This window comes from Pinus tabuliformis, chromosome 1_2 (assembly GCF_031772625.1).
Source record: "Pinus tabuliformis cultivar Carrire ecotype Pingquan chromosome 1_2, CPIR1, whole genome shotgun sequence".
Taxonomy (NCBI): Eukaryota; Viridiplantae; Streptophyta; class Pinopsida; order Pinales; family Pinaceae; genus Pinus; species Pinus tabuliformis.
The window spans coordinates 218,454,246-218,475,898 of NC_142298.1; positions in this window are offsets into that span (position 1 = coordinate 218,454,246).

Below are 21,653 nucleotides of genomic sequence, written 5' to 3' on the forward strand. Positions count from 1 at the left end.
CATCTCAAACAATTGAGTGTGGAATTCTCGTTATAATTTTGTTTCTACGAAGTTTTAGACTCCAAAATTAAAACACATTTGTTCCAAATGGTTGGTGCAGCTCAGGCCCAAATTTCAGAGCTTGTTTCGCTATATGTTCAAAGATACAGTCCAAGATATTTAGGGTTTCTGCAGGCTCCTGAATTACATTCCAAACAGGTAACCTGGGGAAAATATCCATAACCTTCTCTCTGAGCATCAGATTGAAATTTCGTAAAAAGGGATAGAAAGACGATGGCATATAGTTTTCGGTGTATTGGTTTAATGTCCTAAGGTCAAACAATTGACACATCGTACTTCATACAAGTTATCTCTACTGAACATGTCTTTAATCAGGTAATGGTGGGAGATTTGGCATAACTCTTCCTTGGAGAATCCAATCTTGATCAAACTTGCGGGGTTGGAAAGAGGACACGAAGAGATATCGTAGGTCATAATTTCATAATTCGGCGATTTGAGACTACCGAGTTACATTCATTTCAAGGTCATGCTCCTAAAAGGAATAAAAAGAGATATGACGAAGTTTGTTGGCAAGGATCCGGTAACATGGATACTACAGATGGAGCAATATTTTGATTTACATGATGCGAAACTGTTACAAAAGGTACGTACTACATCTTTATATTTAGAACCGAATTAGTTTGTATGGTATAAAGGTATTTGTTCTCATAAAGCACTTGTCACCTGGTCAATTTTCACAAAGGAAATGATAGCACATGATGAGGAGACAAAGATCAACACCTTCTTTAGCCAATTGGTAAATCTCAAACGAAAGGGTTCAATGGCAGAGTACATTGAGGAATTCCAAAGATCGAATATAAGGGTAAATGATATTCAAGAGAAGTAGAGGATTGATGTCTTCATAGGGACTTTAAAACATAACGTCCAACATGAGGTTCGCTTTTGGGAACTTGATTCATTGGATAAGGCATACAAGTTAGCATGAAAAGTAGAAAGAAAAATTATGGAAATAAGGAATTCCACCACTCAGAACTACAAAGATGGAAGTGTTATTTCTCCTAGCCTTCCACAACCTACAAGGTTGGCACCACAATTGGAACAAAAAAGGACAACAGGGCTTTGTTACAATTGTGATATAAAATACATTAAAGGTCATAAGTGTGCTAAGAAGAAATGTAAAAAGAAGAGGATATACACGAGGAACCAACCCTAGAGAAAGAAGAAATGAATCTGACCATATCTTGTACTACATTGGCAGGAATTACCACTCCTCAAACTCTCAATATAGAAGGAAATATCGAGAAGAAGAAGGTTCAAACAAGGAAATATCAGGAATAAAAGGATCAAGAAACTTCAAAAGAAAAGTATACTCACCAAGAACCAACCCTAAAGAAAGAAGAAATGAATTCGACCATATCTTGTAATGCATTTCAAATAATTACCACTCGTCAAAATATCAAGATAGAAGGACATATCAAGAAGAAAATGGTTTAAGTAGTGACAGATCACATCAAGCATCAACAACAACTTCTCCAACTTTTAAGGGATAACCTCACTTTGGCACGAAATCGAATGAAACAACGACAGATAAACATCCCACCAAAAGAAGTTTTGATGAAGGCAACTGGGTGTTTTTACGACTAAAACCATATAAACAAATGTCCCTCAAGAAATATAAGAAGGATAATAAAGTATCACCAAAGTACTATGGTGCTTATAAAGTGCTGCAAAAGATTGGTACTATGGCATACAAATTGGATCTTCCTGCATCTTCCCGAGTGGCCCTAGATTTCCACATTTCATTGTTAAAGAAGGGTATATGTGACAAGTTCCCAGTTCAAACAATATTTTCGTAACTTGACGAGGAAGGAAAATAATATTTGAACCCGATGGAGTCATAGAAACAAGAACTTGTCAGCTACGAAATTGATAAATTTTAGATTATCTCATCAAGTGGAAGAACTTAACTGCTGAATATTCCATATGGGAGGACAAAAATTTTATACAGAAGCATCCATAACGACTCAAGCATTGAGGATAACACTTTTTGAAGGAGAGGGGCATGTTAAGTCCCTATACTATTGTTGTAGCCCCTTATTGTTATTAGTGCAACCCCCTTATGGTATTGTTGTGCCCATGTAGTCCCCGTGTTGTTATTATTGTGCATAGAATCCCACTATTGTTATTGTTGTGTCCCTATAATATTATTGTTATGTGGGATTTAATTATATTGGGACCACTTAGACTCTTATATATAGAAAGGAGGTATTTTCATTTGTATCATCCAAGAATTGTTCATTTGTGTAATGTAAAGGACGTTTCCTCCTCAAAGAGGTTGATTTCTAAGGCGTTGATATTTCTTTTCTATCTTTTTGTGATTTGGTTTCATAATAGAATCTGAGAAGTCTCTTTGGCCTACCTTTCCCCTACAATGTGTTGTTTATGCATTACATGATTTCAATCCTGTTGTGCTTGAAATCAATCATATTAAGTGTTTGAAACTTGCCACCATTCTTGGAAACAATTTGACCCTAATACAGTTGCATAAAAATTTAGTGCCCAAGTGAAAATTAGACAGTTCGGCCATGAGGATGATGATTATGATGACCTATTTGAGTATGTTGAGCTGTTTTCACATGTGCAACATTTGGCTAACTGAAACTAGATCCACAAAGGCTAGCTCAATTCCACCAATACATTAGGAAAAGACTACAAAATGTCCCTTTGGATCTCTTAAATATCCCTCAGCAAATTGTTCAAGAGTAACAGATCTCATACCAAGATTCAGAAAAGGACTCAAAACAAGGTTCCGAGCATAATTAATAACATAACTCAGAACATGGCTTAGAGCACAACTCAGAGCAAAATTCAGAACATAATTCAAAGAAGAGTGTAGAAAAATATTCTGAAAATAAATCAGAAAAGATCTCAAAGGAGATAGAAGTGAAAGATGTACCCACGGAATTAGATACATATGAATCTCCTTTCAAGAATCAGCTAGATGAAGCATGGAAATAATTTGAGTAGCAGCTCAGAGGAGAGTAAGGGGAAAAATATGTTGAGATGGAAACAACATTCAACACACCCAAAAGCAATGGACAGGGCACTCTTACTGAAAGTGCCACTCATAAAGTTATCACTACAGAAGAAGTTGAGATCATCCCAACCTCCCTTTCATCTGAAATTGTCCTCAGGGTGGAAGAAATCCCTCCTCTTTATGTCTTTTACATCCCAAACATTGATTTGTGGTAAAAGGATAGAGAAAAAGGAGAATAGAGTCATCATCATAAATTATTCCTGGAAATTTTATGGATGTAGTATGGAAGGATACTCTAATTGATCCTTTAGAAAATTTGAAAAAATTGTCATAGTTTGTAGGAACTTATGCATCTTCTACTATCGACAAGACATCTGAGGTCAGACAACCGGTAAGAGAGAAAGAAGAAATAATCGAGTAGCTAGAGTAGCAGTTGGCAGAAGAGAGATAGAATTTTGATCATCAAATGAAAAGTCAAATGTATGAATTACAATAGATCTTTGAGCAATTGAAGCTCCAGTATCAGGAAGAAACAAATGCTAAGGATATCTGTATAAATCATCTACAGTTTTCACTGGATAAGTTGAAGGATAATCCTAAGGTTGAGGATTTTATAAAAGAAGCATTAGAGCTCAACTCTTTCTTGTCAAAGCAACAAGCAAAATTTTGTCAAACTATTTCTATCGTCAATCCAATGTGCAAGACAAGTGATTCAATGATGAATAAAGCATATGATCTGAGGGTGAATTTTAGTGAGATTTATGATAAGATCTTGGGGTACATAACATGGCAGGATACCCTAGAGGGCAGAGCATTAGATCTTCCGAGGATAGAGGAATCACATAAGGAAATACTCTTTATCGATTATGAAATTCAACTGAAGTGGGGAAAAACAATAGTTTCTAGAGCTACTGATGTTGCAAATAATATCATTGAAACCATCAATGATAATTTTCACAATGCTAACTTGATATAGGAATGCCCACATGGGAGTCTCCCCAATATCAAAGTCTTGGAAGCACAATGGCAAGAAACTTCAAAATCAAGGGAAGAGGAATTTAAACAGCTGACCAAACTAGACAGGGAGGTATATTGGAAATATCTGGTGAAGCCACACAGTGAGTGGCTAATGCTATGTTACTTGGCTGACTTCTCCACACATAAGCTTCCACTCTTTCAAATGTAGTGTATACAGTACAAATACGCATGAGGATGGGTTAGCCCCCTAAAGTCAAGTTGATGATGAATATTTATGAACTCAGAGAATGAATGAAAGAGTAGACACCATTACATTCTTGGGCTCGCCACTACAGCCATTTCTATTTCTGTATTTCTCTCACTTATTTTAAGGATAGTTGTTTAAACCTCCTCAAAAAATTCATGTAATATCTATTTTGTACTTTATTTTTATTATATAAACCATTTCATGTCTATGAAGAAAGGGTCCCAAATTTTATAAAGAAATGCTTTAAAAGCTTTCTCTTTTGTACTTTTAAAGTTTGTCTTAGTAGAATGATTGGATCAAAGTCTTGAGGTTTTATGAAGAAGGCTTTGGAAGCTTTCACTTTTGTACTTTTGAGACCATCTTAATGAAAATTATTGGATTGGAGCTATTTATTTCATGAGCAGAGTTGTCATATGCATCATATACTTCTATCATTGTATATTTATTATGAATTGATAGCCATTTTTCTGTGTATTGTTTGTTATATGTATCTCCTTTAATGCAGTTATGTATCTATTCACTTTTGAAAATGTTAGTACTATCATCATTAATACATATATGAGCATGGAACATTTTAGGGGCTAATCTTCACAGGTGAGCTAATTTTCCATGGATTTTCGAAAAGAAGGATTCACCAATTTCTTTTTCTCTAAAAATGATTCGGCCAAATTTTACAATACAAAATTATTTTACCTTAAAAATCACCAACATTATATAGAGAATATATAGAAATCATTGTAATTTTGAATTATTTTACAAATATATCAATAAACATTTTATAGTTTTCATATTAGGGACTAGCAAGATTTGCCAATGTTTTTAAACTTCAAGATTATTTTCCTTCCTTAAAATTTCCCTATAGATAAGAAATGTTTGAATGCTTATTTAATGACATATATTTCGTCAATTATTTTGATTAACTATTTAATTCAAATAATTATCTTCAAATTTTTTCATTTTTGTTAGTGTTTGATCAATATTCATTATCGTACACTAAAGATAATAATTTGAGATCGCATAAACATAGGTAAAATCCCGGGTAATAAATAGATGGGTTAAATATACATATATTGTTAAAATTGGCAACCAGGGAAAAACTTCATGTGGGTCATATTATTCATGGTTGATAATATTTTTATTAGATTCCTCTCGTCGAGAGTTGTAGGATTGATATAAAGATCATCCGATTCCGATAAGTATTCATGGAGATATGAATTTATTTTGATTATGGAATTATTATCAAGCCGACCTACAACTCATGTAGGCTCAAAAGCCCAACAGTCACATCTATTCACCCACCAACGTTGTGTATAAATATAAGAGGACTTCTCCTCATTCGGACTCGCTCATCTCATCACATCTCTCTCTCTCTCTCTACTACGCAGAAATGAGTCTCTTCTCTACTGCGCTGAAATGGGTCTCTCTCTCACACATGTGAAGCCGGAAGCTGTTGAATTTGAAGCTGCAACTCTAGAAGTAAATATTGACTTGTGTGGCCTAGAAGATCTTCTCTTTGGAACTATACTGTAGGTTCATCTGAACCTCCTTTGGAAGTCGCAACTTTTGGTGGTGGAATGAAGTCAATTAGATGAACGGTTTGCAAGATATCGACTGCCCTAGTTTGAAGCCGGAAACTGCTGAAACTGAAGCTGCAATTGCAGAAGTAAAGGTTGACCTACGTGGCCTAGAATATCTCCTCATCTGAACTACACTGTAGGTTCATCTGAACCTCCTCTAGAAGCTGAAACTTTTGGTGGTGGAATGAAGTCAATCTGACGAATGGTTTGCAAGATATCGACTGCCCTAGTTTGAAACCGGAAACTGCTGAAACTAAAGCTGCAACTGCAGAAGTAAAGATTGACTTGCATGGCCTAGAAGATCTCCTCATCTGAACTGCACTGTAGGTTCATCTGAACCTCCTCTGGAAGCCAAAACTTTTGGTGGTGGAATGAAGTCAATCCGACGGTCGGTTTGTGTGATATGTTCTGCCCTAGTTTGATAATGAAGCCGCTAATGTTGATGCTGCTGATCTAGGGTTTGCTACTGCTGATATAAATCAGATTTATTGTAATATTTCTCTCTGCTGAATTATTGAAGATAAAAGAAGATTTGGTCAAAGGGTTTCCCCACACATTGTGGGGTCTGTCCTTGGCTAGCCGCCACATCTTGTGTCTCTTGTCTTGGCTGGTTTTCTGTCGATTGTTTAATGTTCTATCTGCACTTTACTTTATGTACATGTGATTGCTAATTGGTGGAATATAATAAGAAAAAGAAGTAAACTGTTATAAGCATAGAACATACCATAAATTAACATGGTATCAGAGCTGAGGTGAAGACAAAGCCCGAGCAAGAGCAAGAGCAATCATTGAAGAGAAGATTGGCAAGGCTTTCCTAAAAGAACTATGGGGTCCTCAACACTCTTTCATGCCGAAGACAAGCTCCATGAGAAAGCTAACTATGATGGATGGAAGATGTCTATCGATCTAACCCTTGAGAATCAAGGAGTGTTGGAGGCAATATTATTGAGCCTCCATCAAATGCATCCGCTGCTGCTTGGAACAAATGGAAAAATGGAGAAGTCAAAACAATAGAAGATCATCTGGGACTCTATCAACAAGCACTTGGTGGCCTACATCTCTGAACTGGACACCTCCAAGGAAATCTACAATAGACTGGTGAGTTTATTTAAAGTAAATGATGCAAATCAAGTTTTGTTTCTTAGAAATAAGCTGAGGGAAACCAAGAAGGGTAAAGATGAAAGTATGCAAGCATACTTCTTAAGAATCACCGAGATCAAGAACGATCTCCTATCTGTTGGGGAAACTATTACTGACAGAGAAATGGCACTCACAACTCTTGGAGGATTGCCATTTGAATGGTATGTGTTCAGGACTACTCTTTTGAACTATAATGTAATTCCTGGTTTCGAGGAATTAATGGCTAGATGCATTCAAGAAGAAACAAGGGAAGAAGTGCAAGAAATGCCCATGCCTAAAGGTCCTCCTGCTGCCTTTTCTTCTCATGCAAAGAAAAGAAATAATTCCAGGACTAAATCAAAAGGAAAGGTTGGACCTAAGGCTAGAAGAAAATGACGATGTTACATTTGTGATAAAGCAAGTCACTATGTATGAGATCATGAGCATCATGATGAATGAAATCATGGACATGGGCAGCATGATGATAATCATGATTAGAGAAGCATGGTACAGTATGCAGTGGTGCAACTCGAAATCCCTCTGATGGCAATCAAAGGAATGACAAATTCAACAGCAAAGGTAAGAGGAGAGCTGGGAATCAAGGAAGAGGACAAGCATTCAAGAAGGCTAGAAATTCTAGGATGTATTAAATGCACCTGACCTCAAAAGGAACCTAGTGTCCATCTTGGCAATGGAAGACAGAGGCTACAAGGTAACCTTCAGCAATGGCAAGGTATGTATATGGAAAAATAATGTTAAAGATGCCTTTACTCTTGGGTTTAGTTTTGATTCATTATATCAGGTCGATGGAAGTCCGCTAGGTGTCATGTCTTGTGACACAACTCTTTAGTTCGAACTTTGGCATCAGAGGTTTGCCCACCTTCATTACAAAGCTCTACCCGATGTAAGACAGATGGTAACAGGGATGCCCGAATTCCAAGTAGAGAAAGAAGGTGTATGTCCGGGATGTGCCAAAGGAAAGCTCAAAAGGGGACCATTCCCCTCAAGCCAAAGCAAGACCTCCGATATATTACAATTGGTTTACTCAGGCATACTTGAGGTTGGCTTTAAGAGGGGGAATACTACACCACATACTCCTGAGCAGAATGGTGTGGTGGGAAGGAAGAACCACACGATGATGGAAGCTGTCCGGGCCATGCTACATGATCAAAGACTTCCAAAGTTTCTATGGGCTGAAACTACAATCACCGCCGTATATGTACAAAATCGATGCCCTCATCAAGCATTGGGTTCCTAAACTCCTGAAGAAATGTTCACCACCGGTCAAAGGGAAGTCGTGATTAGTCATGATGTCACCTTTGACAAAGATATGGCTCTCAGCAAGGTGGACAATCTGTTGACTTTGAGTAGCTCTCAAGAAGCCGACAGCAGGGAACTGAAAGAAAAGGATGATGAATCAATGCCTGATGTAGAAGAACCCGTGGATCCAATTGATCCTCATCCACATGAGCCTTCCTCTTCTAGGAAGAGGCCTTCATGGCTTAGGGGGATACTTGATGATGCTGAAGGACATGCTGCACCCTGAGGAACCTTCCATCAAAGTAAGAAACTTACCAGGTATCAGGGATACCTGACCATCATGAGCACGATCATACAAAATGAACCTTCATCATTCTCAGATGTCATCAAGCATTAACTATGGAAGGATGCTATGACCATAGAATATGAGTCTATTATGGAGAATGATGTCTGGGTTCCCAGACCCTGGACAAGACAATTGTTACTTCAAAATGGCTTTAAAAGATAAAGCATGCAGCAAATGGAAGTATGGAAAAGTATAAGGTTCGTTTTTTTGCTCGTGGTTTATCCCAGAAGGGAGGTATAGACTATGATATTTGCACCTGTTGCCAGATATACGACCATCCACTTGATCATAGCCCTTGTGGCTTCACAAGGATGGAACCTACATCAGATGGATCTTAAGACCGCGTTCTTGCATGGTTCTATCAAAGAAGAGGTCTATGTGGAGCAACCTGAATGATTTGAGATTTATGATTAAAAATCTCATGTATGCAGGTTGAAGAAGGCTCTCTATGGGCTGAAGCAAGCACCCCAAGCATGGTGTGAGAGGATCGATAGCTACTTGATGAAGTTGGGATTCACTAGGAGTGAAGCTGATCCTAACCTTTACTTTAAGGTTGAAGATGACAAGCCTCTCATACTAGTGTTGTATGTGGATGACCTCTTTCTATCAGGTGCAAACCCTCTCATTCACAAATGTAAGAGGGAGATGGCTTTTGAATTTGAAATGAAGGACCAAGGACTTGAAGTGTGGCAGAAGCCAAGGGAAATTTTTCTATCTCAAGGAAAATATGTGGTAAATATATTGGAAAGATTCGGTATGATGGACTGCAAGCCTATGACTACCTCGAGGATCTTAACTTTTAGAAGTTATATGGTAGTAATGTCGGACCAAACTTGGGAAATGCCTCTGAGTTTCAAAAACTCATTCGCATTGATGTTCTTGGTGAACCTCCGTCTGAACATATGTTTTGAAGTTAGCATTGTGAGCTCATATCTGGTTGAGCCTCATTGGATTGATGCAAGGAATATTTTGAGATGTCTTCAGGACACAATCTCTCATGGATTAAGATACACAGCCGGAGATGTGAGACTACTTGCATATACTGATGTTGATTAGGCAGGCAGTGTGGTGGACCGTAAGAGCACTTCCAGGTACTGTTTCACCTTGGGATCTGCTTCGATATCCTGGATGAGCAGGAAGCAGAAGTCGGTGGCTTTGAGCACCACCGAAGCAGGATATATTGTTGCTAGCATAACCTCATGTGAGGTAGTCTGGTTGCGAAAGCTCTTCAGGGAGCTATTTGGATTTACATTGGATACCACTGTGATTCTCTGTAACAACCAGAGGCGGGATTCAATTATTGAGGAATCCCATATTCGTCAATTGCTCCAGAAGATAGACATCATCTGGGATATGGTAAGTCGATGAGAAAGGAAGCTCCATCACATTAAGATGATGTACAGGTTGATACACCTTGTCAAACCCCCAAGGACAGATCTAATCTGTGATTTTCCCAAACGACTTGGAGTCGGCAAGAAACCTTTGTACAAGGGTCCTGCATGTTGCATACATTGAGCTCTGGGAGCTCTGAGGGCTTGCGGTTCATACTGGAGCAACATATGACCACAGGGTGACTCACCCTCCCCTGGTTGTGCACACTGGAACAATATGATTCACTCTCTTGTGGGACAAGATGATTCTCTCTCTTGTGGAACAGGATGATTCGCTCTCCTGTGTAGCAGGATGATTAGTTCTCCTGTGAGGCCTGGATTGATGTGTTCTCCACGGCGATTATAGTAGGATTGATGTGTTCTCCTGTGAGTACAGGATTGATTAGTTCTCCTATCGAGGCATCCTACCCATGCAGTCTGGGACTCATGGGAAGTACCTCTCATCTGATCAATGAGTAGGGAAATGAAGTTAGGGACCATAGTAGTACCGATGGATGCATCGTTGTATCTACCGTACTCCCTACACTAGGATGACCTCCATTGATCTGGGATCAATGATACTAGTCTGGGACCAATGGTAGGAGTTGTACCATACTATGACGCTGACTTCGGGTCGGTTGAGACTGCTCTGGGACCAGTGGTACATACTCCGAGACTGACTTCGTGTCAGTGCAGTACTGGTCTGGGACTAGTGAGAGTGGTACATGTTATGACGCTGACTTCGGGTTGGTTGAGACTAGTTTGGGACCAGTGGTACACTCTCCGAGACTGTGATACTGGTCTGGGACCAGTGGTAGGAGTTGTACCATACTATGACGCTGACTTTGGGTCGGTTGGGACTAGTGGTACATACTCCGAGACTGACTTCATGTCAGTGCAGTACTGGTCTGGGACCAGTGAGAGTGGTACATACTATGACGCTGACTTCAGGTCAGTTGAGACTGGTTTGGGACCAGTGGTACACTCTCTGAGACTGCGATACTGGTTTGGGACCAGTGGTACACACTCTGAGACTGACTTTGAGCCAGTGCAGGATGATACTGGTCTAGGACCAGTGGAGTTGTACTCACTATGACACTGACTTTGAGTTGGTTGAGACTGGTCTGGGACCATTGGTACATACTCTAAGACTGACTTTGAGTTAGTACGATACATCCTCGATCATTTCTTCTTCTTCATAATTCGGACAAAAGCAGAGCAGAACAGAACAATGTAAGAGCAGAGCTGAACAGAGAAAAACAGTATAGATCAGTGCAGGGTAGAACAAGACAAAGCAGAACAGGCATAATAGAGCAGAGCAGGACAAGGGTCAGGCTGTACAAGGCAGTGCATTTGATGGATAAATAGTAACGACCGATAGACAAATTGCAGATGAAGTTCTCCATGGTTGAGAGGGAGTGTTAAAATTGGAAACTAGGGAAAAAATTCATGTGGGTCATCTTATTCATGGCTGATAATATTTTTATTAGATTCCTCTCGTTGAGAGGTGTAGGATTGATATAAAGATCATCCGATTCTGATAAGTATTCATGGAGATATGAATTTATTTTGATTATGGAATTATTATCAAGCCGACCTACAACTCATGTAGGCTCAGAAGCCCAACAGTCGCATCTATTCACCCACCAACGTTGTGTATAAATATAAGAGGACTTTTCCTCATTTGGACTCACTCATCTCATCACATCTCTCTCTCTCTACTATGCAGAAATGAGTCTCTTCTCTACTGCGCTGAAATGGGTCTCTATCTCACACATGTGAAGCCGGAAGCTGTTGAATTTGAAGCTGCAACTGCAGAAGTAAAGATTGACTTGTGTGGCCTAGAAGATCTCCTCTTTGTAAATGTGTTATAGGTTCATCTGAACCTCCTTTGGAAGTCGCAACTTTTGGTGGTGGAATGAAGTCAATTAGATGAACGGTTTGCAAGATATCGACTGCCCTAGTTTGAAGCCGGAAACTGCTGAAACTGAAGCTGCAACTATAGAAGTAAAGATTGCTTGTGTGGCCTAGAATATCTCTTCATCTAAACTGCATTGTAGGTTCATCTGAACCTCCTCTAGAAGCCAAAACTTTTCTTGGTGGAATGAAGTCAATCCGACGAACGGTTTGCAAGATATCGACTGCCCTAGTTTGAAGCCGGAAACTGCTGAAACTGAAGCTGCAACTACAGAAGTAAAGATTGACTTGCGTGCCCTAAACGATCTCCTCATCTGAACTATGCTGTAAGTTCATCCGAACCTCATCTGGAAACCAAAAATTTTGGTGGTGGAATGAAGTCAATCCGATGATCAGTTTGTGAGATATGGTCTACCCTAGTTTGATAATGAAGCCGCTAATGCTGATGCTGCTGATCTAGGGTTTGCTACTGCTGATATGAATCAAATTTATTGTACTATTTCTCTCTGCTGAATTATTGAAGATAAAAGAAGATTTGATCAAAGGGTTTCCCCACACATTGTGGGGTTTGTCCCTGGCTAGCCGCCACATCTTGTGTCTCTTGTCTTGGTTTGTTTTATGTCGATCGTTTAATGTTCTATCTGCACTTTACTTTATGTACATGTGATTGCTAATCAGTGGAATATAATAAGAAAAATAAGTAAACTATTATAAGCATAGAACATACCATAAATTAACATATATTCTAGTTGAAAACCACGCCATCTATCACTAATTTTATGGTCATCAACACCCTATCCATCCTATCACATTTTTATTGGGAAACTGGTCCAATTATATCCAGTCAAAGGCACTAATCCAAATAGATAAGGGACAATATTCAAATCCCCAACTGGGTGGTTTGCCCCCATGTTGTTGCAACGATTTTCGAGGCATCACCACACGTATAGCTTGATATACTACTATTTGATATATTGTTTCCTTAACTGCTAGCCAAGGATGGACTCTTTCCCAAATGGGCATGAAAGCTACTTTCTTGCATTGATTCCTCAAGGAAGAGGTATTTGTTGACCAAACATAAGGATTTAAAGAGCATGATAGGGAAACTCATGTATGAAAATTGAATAAATCCTTATATGGGTTGAAGAAAGATTTAAGATCTTGGTATGCTCACATTGATAGCTACTTAATGAAAGGTGTTTTCACAGGAAGCAGTGCAAACCCAAATCTCTACTTCAAGACAATACAAGGTATACCTTTTATTTTATTATTGTATGTTGATTATTTATTCTTGAGAGGAAGAGAACCACTTATACTCCAGTGTAAAAGGGAGTTCGATTCCTAATTTGAAACAAAAGAACTTGGCTTGATGCATTAATTTATGGATCTAGAGATTTGGTAATGACCTGGTGAAATTTATATTTCTCAAAGAAAATATGTTTTTAAGCTTCCTAAAATATTTTCTATGGTAAAATGTAAGTCCATGCATGCTCCTATGGAAATTGACTTCAAGAAATTTGTGACAATGTTGCAGGACCTAGTCTAGCAAATCCAATACACTATAGACAACTCATTAGTGCTTCGATTTATTGGTAAACACTAGGCTTGAAATATTATTTGTTGTAAACACTTTAAGTCAATATATTATTGATCCCTTTAATGCCTATTGGATTGCTACAAAACATGTACTAAAAAACTAAGACTTCATTGATATACTAATGTTGATTGAGTTGGTAACGCCTAACACTTCTAGGTGTTACTTTAGCTTGGGATATACCATGATCTATTTAATGAGATGAAAGCATAAGTCTATTGCACTGAGTACAACTGAAGTTGAATACATTGTTGTTAGCATGGCTAGCTGTGAGGCAATTTCGCTAATGAAGCTTTTTGGGGAGCTATTTGAACAAGTTCCAAACACAAAAATTATATATTGTGATAATAAGAGTGGGATTCATCATGCAGAAAATCATGTGTTTCATGAGAAGTAAAAGCATATTTAGATCAAGTATCACTGTATTTGGGATATGATGTAGATAGGAGCGATGAGGGTCCATCACATATCTACTCATGATCAAATATCTAACATTCTTACCAAGCCTTTACCAAAAGGAAAGTTCTTGTTTTTTAGAGAACGACTTGGACTTATGGACATGACCCTTATGGGAAGTGGTCATAGCTGGTTCAAAGCACTAAGATACCATTTTCCCCTGTGAGATCTCACAGAATTATGGAATGGTGTCATAAAGCTCCTAAAGATGAGGTACCTCTTGTGTAGTGTGTACCACAAGAGTAGGCCACAATATGCATCTGACCCAAGATTTGGGACATGGAAAGTGCCACCTATCTAGCCAATAGGTGTAGTGAGACTTGTTTGTGTGACTTTTCTAGGATGTAGATGTTCCACCACTTGAGAAAACTTAGTTGTTTTTTATTCTTGTTTATGTTACTTGTTTTATTAGTATTTATGTGATGCATGTCTTCTATCACTTGATTTTTTGAGATAAAAATTGGTTGATTGGAATCCTTATCTATGTGAAATGTGATGATCCTTTCCTTTCCAAATTTTTGTCAAGTGGATGATTCTTCTCTATATTGTGACTTCATTGTTACAAATGTTACAAGGAAGAGTTGAGCCAAGATGAATGAAATAGATCAAAGGGAGAAGCCATCTTTGATGCAAAAATAAATTATTTCCTAACTAAGAGGGAGTTTTAACATTTCGCAGCTCAGGGATGGATTTATCCTAGAAGAAATCATCTCTTTCAGTTATTTTTAAACCACCTATAATAAAATTTCACTTCTGACAATTCTAATATGACTTTCCAAAATATTAAACCACATCTCAATTTGGGAGTGATTTTCCAAAAATAGAAATTCATGTCTAAATGATCAAGGATAATATCAACATATGGAGTCCGCCTTAAAATCAAATCAATAATGATTATACAAGGCAAGAATTAATATTTTTATCCTTACCATTATTATTATTGTTGTTGTTGTTGTTGTTGTTGTTTTTATTAAGTCATTCATCTTTAATGGATTAATAAAAAAGAATTCTCTCTTGGAATAAGTGAGTTAAATTGATAATCTCTTACTTGGAAAATCAAACCTCTCTTGGAATAAATAGTAACTCCACAATTAAGAGAATGTAACTCTCCCTCACTAATTCAATGTATGGAAAAAGTGTATCTCCTCCTCATTAAATACACTTGTAACTCGCTCATTCAATTCAATTTTTATCTCTCACCAAATATTCTTTCACGTCTAGGTGTAACTCTCTCTCTCTCCCCAATTCAAATTATTACTCCTCAAGACAAGTGCACATCTCTCTCTATTCTTGGGATGAGTTATACTTCTTCTCAAGTAACTCTTGCCTCATGGAATTTGATTCTCCTATTATTGGCTCAAGGAATGAATTCATTTTGTAACTCCTCTCCTTTCTCATCTATTTAAGTAAGAGCATGTGAGATTTGGGAGTAACATGTTCATTGTGACGAAGGAGAGATAGTGTCGAGTAAGGGAAGATCTAGAGAAAGTGTGAAGGACAATACCTTATCAAGAGAAGGAGGATATTTCAAGCAAAGAGCAATAGCATTTCATTTGCAAGTTGATTAGACATTGGTGGCTTTACAGATTCTCATTCTCTCTCTCTCTCTCTCTCTCTCTCTCTCTACTCTGTTGAACAATTGAAGAAATCTAATAAAGGAAGAATCATTTGGGTTTTTCCCTAGTCATTCGACCTAAATCTTAGTGTATGATATTTTTTCTTTGTTGTCTTCATATGGTCCTTAATTTTATGTTCTATCTACAATTTCACATTTGAAAATTTGTGAATAAGAAATCTACCTTCTATGTAATTGTAACTGCATAGAACATTTAATTTTTTGCAAAGGACTTTCATTTTCTTCAAAGTACATTCAACTTTCTTCAAAGTACACTTATTTTTCTTAAAAGTACATTCAACTTTCTCCAAAGTACATTTAGTTCCATTCATTTTCTATAAATACATTAAATATTTTATAAGTACATGTATTTTTATGAATAGAACATTGAAGTTTTTTCAAAGAATTTTTAAATTTTTGCATAGAAATTTCATATTTTTCATAACTTTGTGTTTTCCAATGGTTCAGTTCATAATTTCTCAGCCATCCACTATGGTTTATTTGGTTTAAATATTTTTTTAATTTCTCTTTAGGTTGGGTAAATTTTGATTCAACATTTTCATCTATATTTTTCTTTTCAAAACCTTTATGTCAAACCCACAAGTTATGAATGCTTCTACTCAAAATTAACGAAAATGCAGCCAAGGAAAAGACTTAATGTAATGGTGCTTTTCTACCACTGTTTTTTTTGCTTAAGCAAGAGTCGTGCCTTCTATTTCATTGAATCAAACATAAATTACAATATATACATGTTTCCTCCCCAGAGAGTGGTGTAAGTCACTAAAGAAAAATTTCCTATAGAATCTGGGCCCTCCGACCTTAAAATGTGCTCGCCAATCACGTTTGAGTACTGTCAAAACCAAGTAATGGGAGTTTCAAGGTACAATAACCCTCCTTATGAATACTGACACCTTCCAACCCTTAGCTTGCCTCAAAAACACTACCATCCAAGATCCAACTTAAACTCGATGGTGGAGATGCTTATCGCTTCAAAGAGAAACCAGATGTTTAATTCCCCGGTCCCACCAAACCTCTCACACCATCCTGATCATTGATCGGGCTTGCAAAGATCGAATGGAAACGTTGATAATTGCTTGCCTGAAATGACCAAAGTTTAGTGTGTGATGAGGGTGGTTTTCATACCCCGCCCTCATCCATGTGTCAATAGTTGTATGATATCGCTGCCCCGAATTTGAAACTGCCTTCGGCTTGAACGTGGTGCAATCGCACCGAAACCACCTGAGAAGTGGTTTTCTCTCCCAACACTGTGAAAAATGGGAAATGATGTCGCTTGAAAAGGGACATTAGTTTTTTTCCTCATCCTTTCCCCTGACTGTGAGAACCAAACTCCCAGCTCTAGGTATTTTCATTGTTGTGATCTCCCTAGTTGCTGAGGCCGCCCCTAGTGAGCTAACTACCATAGACCTATCTGACCAACAATGAAAGTCGTGCATCAATATACTCATTGCGTATTGGTTTCCTTAGTTTTGGTCTGATGCACTCCCTTATCCTCTTCCGCCTGGTTATGGCAAAGCTCTTTTAGGCTGCTCTATGGCATTGCAATCCAACCCATCGAAATTTTGCTATCCTTGTAGGTGACACCTTGGTTGGCTAGAATGTCTACCAATTTGTTCGCTTTTCTACGCACATGGATGAAGCTGAATGTGCGTAGTCCTTGAAGATGATCCTGAATTTTATGGAGAACCCTTATTAACCTCCAGTGTTTTGTAACTTTTTTCAGCCTTGTTCCGTGAGTAATTTTCTTTGCTGCGTTGAAGACTAACTCTGAGTCAGCTTCTATTATCACATTTTGGTAGTTTTCCTATTTCAGAAGTTCTAAGCACTGCTCCAATGCCATAAGTTCCACCATGTTGTTGGTGGCTTTTCCTAAATGACAATGGAAAAGGGAGATGATGCTTCCATTTTCATCCCGAAGAACTCCTCCAAAGCCCACTATTCCCGGGTTATCTTTTGATGCTCCATCAATGTTATATTTTGAAAAGCCTTATGGGGGAGGGTTCCAGAATTCTTTGACCTTTTCTTTTATGCTTATTTTCCTATCCAGACCTTGTGGGATGAGCCCTTGCATGTCTAACTCTTTGAGTATTTCCAACTTTGTTTTTGAGGGAGGATTTTTGGGGAGATCCCTAACTATTGTGCTTACTATCTCTTTCAACTATTTCAAGATCTACTTCAATAGGAGAATAGAGGAGCTCTTCTCTTATTTGAAAATTCTTTTGTTTCTTTCTTTCCACACGTTCCATATTATGAAACTTGGCAAGAGAGCCCAGGTAGAGTTAAGAACTTCATTATCTGAAACCTTATTCCTCCAATTGTTTAGGGTGTTAGTTATACTATCTTTGTCTCTATCAGACTGCTTGAAGAGGGTGGCAAAAAAATCCCATAACCCTGAGGTGAGAATGCAACTGTTGAGAAGATGTTCCATTGTCTCCTCATGTGCTTCGCAAAGCAGGCATCTGGAGGGTCCTAGCATTCCCCTCTTTCTAATATTGTCCCAGGTTAGGATTTTCCTATGGTGAACCAGCCACATAAAGAGTTTAATCTTCATCCAACATTTGTTCCTCCACAGCTTATGCCAAATTTTGACTGGAGCTAGGGATTCTAGCCCGAGGAGAATACCTTTTGCTTCCTTAATATTGAAGTTGCCCTATTTTTTATTACTCCATCTTAGTTGATCCTGCCCTTTAGTGACAAGAATCATCCTCTGATCCAACATCCACTTTAGGGTCTCTGTTCTACTGTTAGGGGAACTGTCCTCTCTGCCATCTATTTTCTTCCATGTTCTCCATTTTCCTGAGTTGTGAGCATGCTCCCAAAAGTCCTTTACTTTTACTAAACCTTGGTTGTATGTCTCTTGCTTGAGGCCCATAAATTCCTCTTTCAAGAGTGTTGGTTCTTGTTGCCATTTATCCTCCCAGAATAGTGCAAGATCTCCATCTCTAATTTCCCAGAAACTGTTTTTTTGAACCACCCCTTTGTTCTCCCAGGCCTTGTTCCATATGGGAGAGCCCCTTATCTTTCTAGTCATTCTTATTAGTTCAAAAAAATGCCAGGAGCTAGGATATTTTTCCTTCCAGGTGCTAGCCCATTGAGCCTTAGGATCTCTAAACCAACGCCACCAAGGCTTGGCCCCAAGAACCTTATTGAGAATCTCTGGATCATCCAATGCTAAGCCTCCATGGTTCTTAGGTTTGCAGATATTTTCCCATGACACTAAAGCCCATTTTTTTCTGGTTTCCTCCTTGCCCCAAAGAAAATCTCTTTGTATATTTCTAAATTGTTGTAAGACTCCTTTTGGAACTAGTAGAGCTGATAGCATACAGATTGGGATAGCTTGGAGCACAGCCTTTATAAGGACCAGTCTACTAGCCAGATTTAAAGACCTAATTGTCCATTTTCTGACCTTATCTTGCATCTTGATGATTAATGGTCCCAAATGCTCTTATGCAATGGTTTGGATGTTAGAGGAACTCCCAAATACTTAGAGGGGAGGGATTCTCTTTGAAAGCCAAGAATTCTGGAGACATTTCTTTGAATGGCAATGTGTGTGTTAAAGAAAAAAAAAATGATTTGGAAAGATTGACCTCCATACATGATGCCATTGCAAAGTCATTCAAGATTTGTTTGTAACAAAGTGCTTCCTTGACTGTGGGGATTCCTTGTAACATGGTATCATCTACAAACCGTTGATGGGTTAGAACTTGACCATTCTCTAAAAGTTGGATTCCTTGAATTTTTCCTATTACCTTGGCATGCTTAATGGACCACCCCAGCTCTTCCATCATGAGGATGAAAAGAAAAAGAGAGAGCAGATGACCCTGTCTGAGTCCTCTAGAAGGAAGAAAAATTTCAGAGGGAGAGCCATTAACTAAAATTAAAAAGCTAGAGGAGGTCACCAAGGCCAGGACCCATCTGATCCAATTATGATCAAATCCAAATGCGCTGAGCACCTTCTTGATATATGTCCAGTTTACTTTATCATAAGCTTTGGATATGTCCAATTGCATTAGCATACCCGCCTTATTTTTACTAGTTAGCGAGTGAACCACTTCTTGAGCTTGAATGATGTTATCTAGAATTTGTCTGCCTTCCACGTACCTAGCTTGTTCCCCCAAAACAAGCGAAGGTAGCAAAGGTATGAGTCTATTGGCCGCTACCTTGGAGATTATCTTATAGAATACATTGCATAAGGATATGGGTCTATACCTCTCTGGCGTTTGTGCATTATCCTGTTTTGGAATTAGGGCGATGAAGGAGGTGTTGAGAGCTTTCAAAATATTTCTACTCAGCCTGGAATCTTCGACAACCCTTACAATATCCTCTTTGACAATATTCCAACAAACTTTGAAGAAATCCACATTGAATCCATCCGGACCTAGAGCTTTGCCATTTTTCATTTCCTTGAGTACCTCACTGACCTCCTTTTCAGATACTGGTTTTTTTAAATTATAGTTATCCTCTCTGGATACCAACTTAGGAATGTGTTTAGTGAAGTCCTTGATGAAAGGTTCCCTTACTAAGCTGTTTTCCTGGGCAGTGCCTGTGAGTCTCACTAACACAACTTCTATATTCTCATGGTATTGGTGAATCTACCCATCCTCGTCCTTGATCGAAGATATTCTGTTGTGAGTCCTGTTAGGAATGGTAGAACAATGGAAAAATTTAGTGTTGCGCTCTCCTTCCTTTAGCCATTGAACTCTTGATTTTTGTTTCCAAAAAATTTCCTCTTATTTTCACAACTTTTCCCATTCTTGATGATGTATCTCTACCTGATCATTTTTGTTCTTATCAAATCTATCCTTGATCAAAGCTTGGTTCAGCTCCAAAATTTTGTTTTCAACTGATTACTTACCTGCAAAAATATTTCCAAATTCATTCTTGTTCCAGTATTTTAGTTTCATCTTAATGTGATTTAATCTTTTATGAAGCAGAAACATTGTTGATCCTTGAATCTGCAAATCTTCCACCCACCATTTTTCAATGTTGCTACTAAAATCTGGGTGTGAAAGCTAGATATTTTCAAATCTAAAAAGGTTAGTTTCTTGGGGCGCCTATGCCTTTAATCTCCATTTGAACCGGCCAGTGATTTGAGCCTCCAAAAGGTAGAATTTCTGCCATTATTTCCTTATCTAAAAGCATGAGATCTTCAGATATCATGAATCTATCTAACTTGGAGGCTACGTGGGAGTCCCATCCTCTTTTATTATTCCATGTACGAAGCCATCGTTTGTCTCAATGTCAACAAGCTTCATGCTTTCTGAAAAGATTTGGAAAGTTGAGGAATCTTTATTTAAAGCTCTTCTACCTCCTTTTTTTCTGAGAGCGATCTAATCATATTGAAGTCTCCTCCTATGATCCAAGGTAACCCTATATGCCTCGCCCGGAGATCTGCCAAGGAGTCTAAAAACCAGATTTTTTCGTCTAAACTTTGGGGGCCATAAACATTTGTGACTAGATAAGTCTCTCTGTCTCCTACAGGTTGTATGACCACTGATAAATAGTTCCTTGATGCCTCCGCATCAATTATTCCAAACTTTTGGGGATTCCAGAGAATGAGGATACCCCCTGCTGTGTTTTCAGCTTTAACTTCTGGAAACTCAAATCTGTTGAGCCATATACTATGGATTTGTCTTAACTTTTGAATGGAGCATTTCGTTTCTTGGACAAAAATTATATCCGGGGCTGCTTGCTGCATTCTGTTGTTTAACATTCTCTATTTTCTCTTGCTGCCTCGACCTCTAATGTTCCAAGTTGTGAACTTCATAATTAAACATTGGTAAAGGAGTAACTGGTTAGATCTTTCATCTTACCCGAGTCTACCATGAGCTTGCCACATTCCATCAGGAGCTCGTTCTGCTTTTTCCTTCCTCTTTTTTTTTCTGGGATTTCTCAGTGCTAACCCTGGAGTCATTTTTACTGCTTTCCCCCTTCATTGCTCTGTCTTTCAGTGTTATTTACTTCCTCCAAACCCTTGGCCTGTGTTTTCTGTAGGAATAACTGTTGTATTCTATTGATCTTTTCTTATGGTAGTGATTCTACCCCGCCCGTAGTTCCCTAATTAAAGAACCCTTCTAGATCTAGGTTTTCTCTATCTAGAATCTCCTGTAGCTCATTAT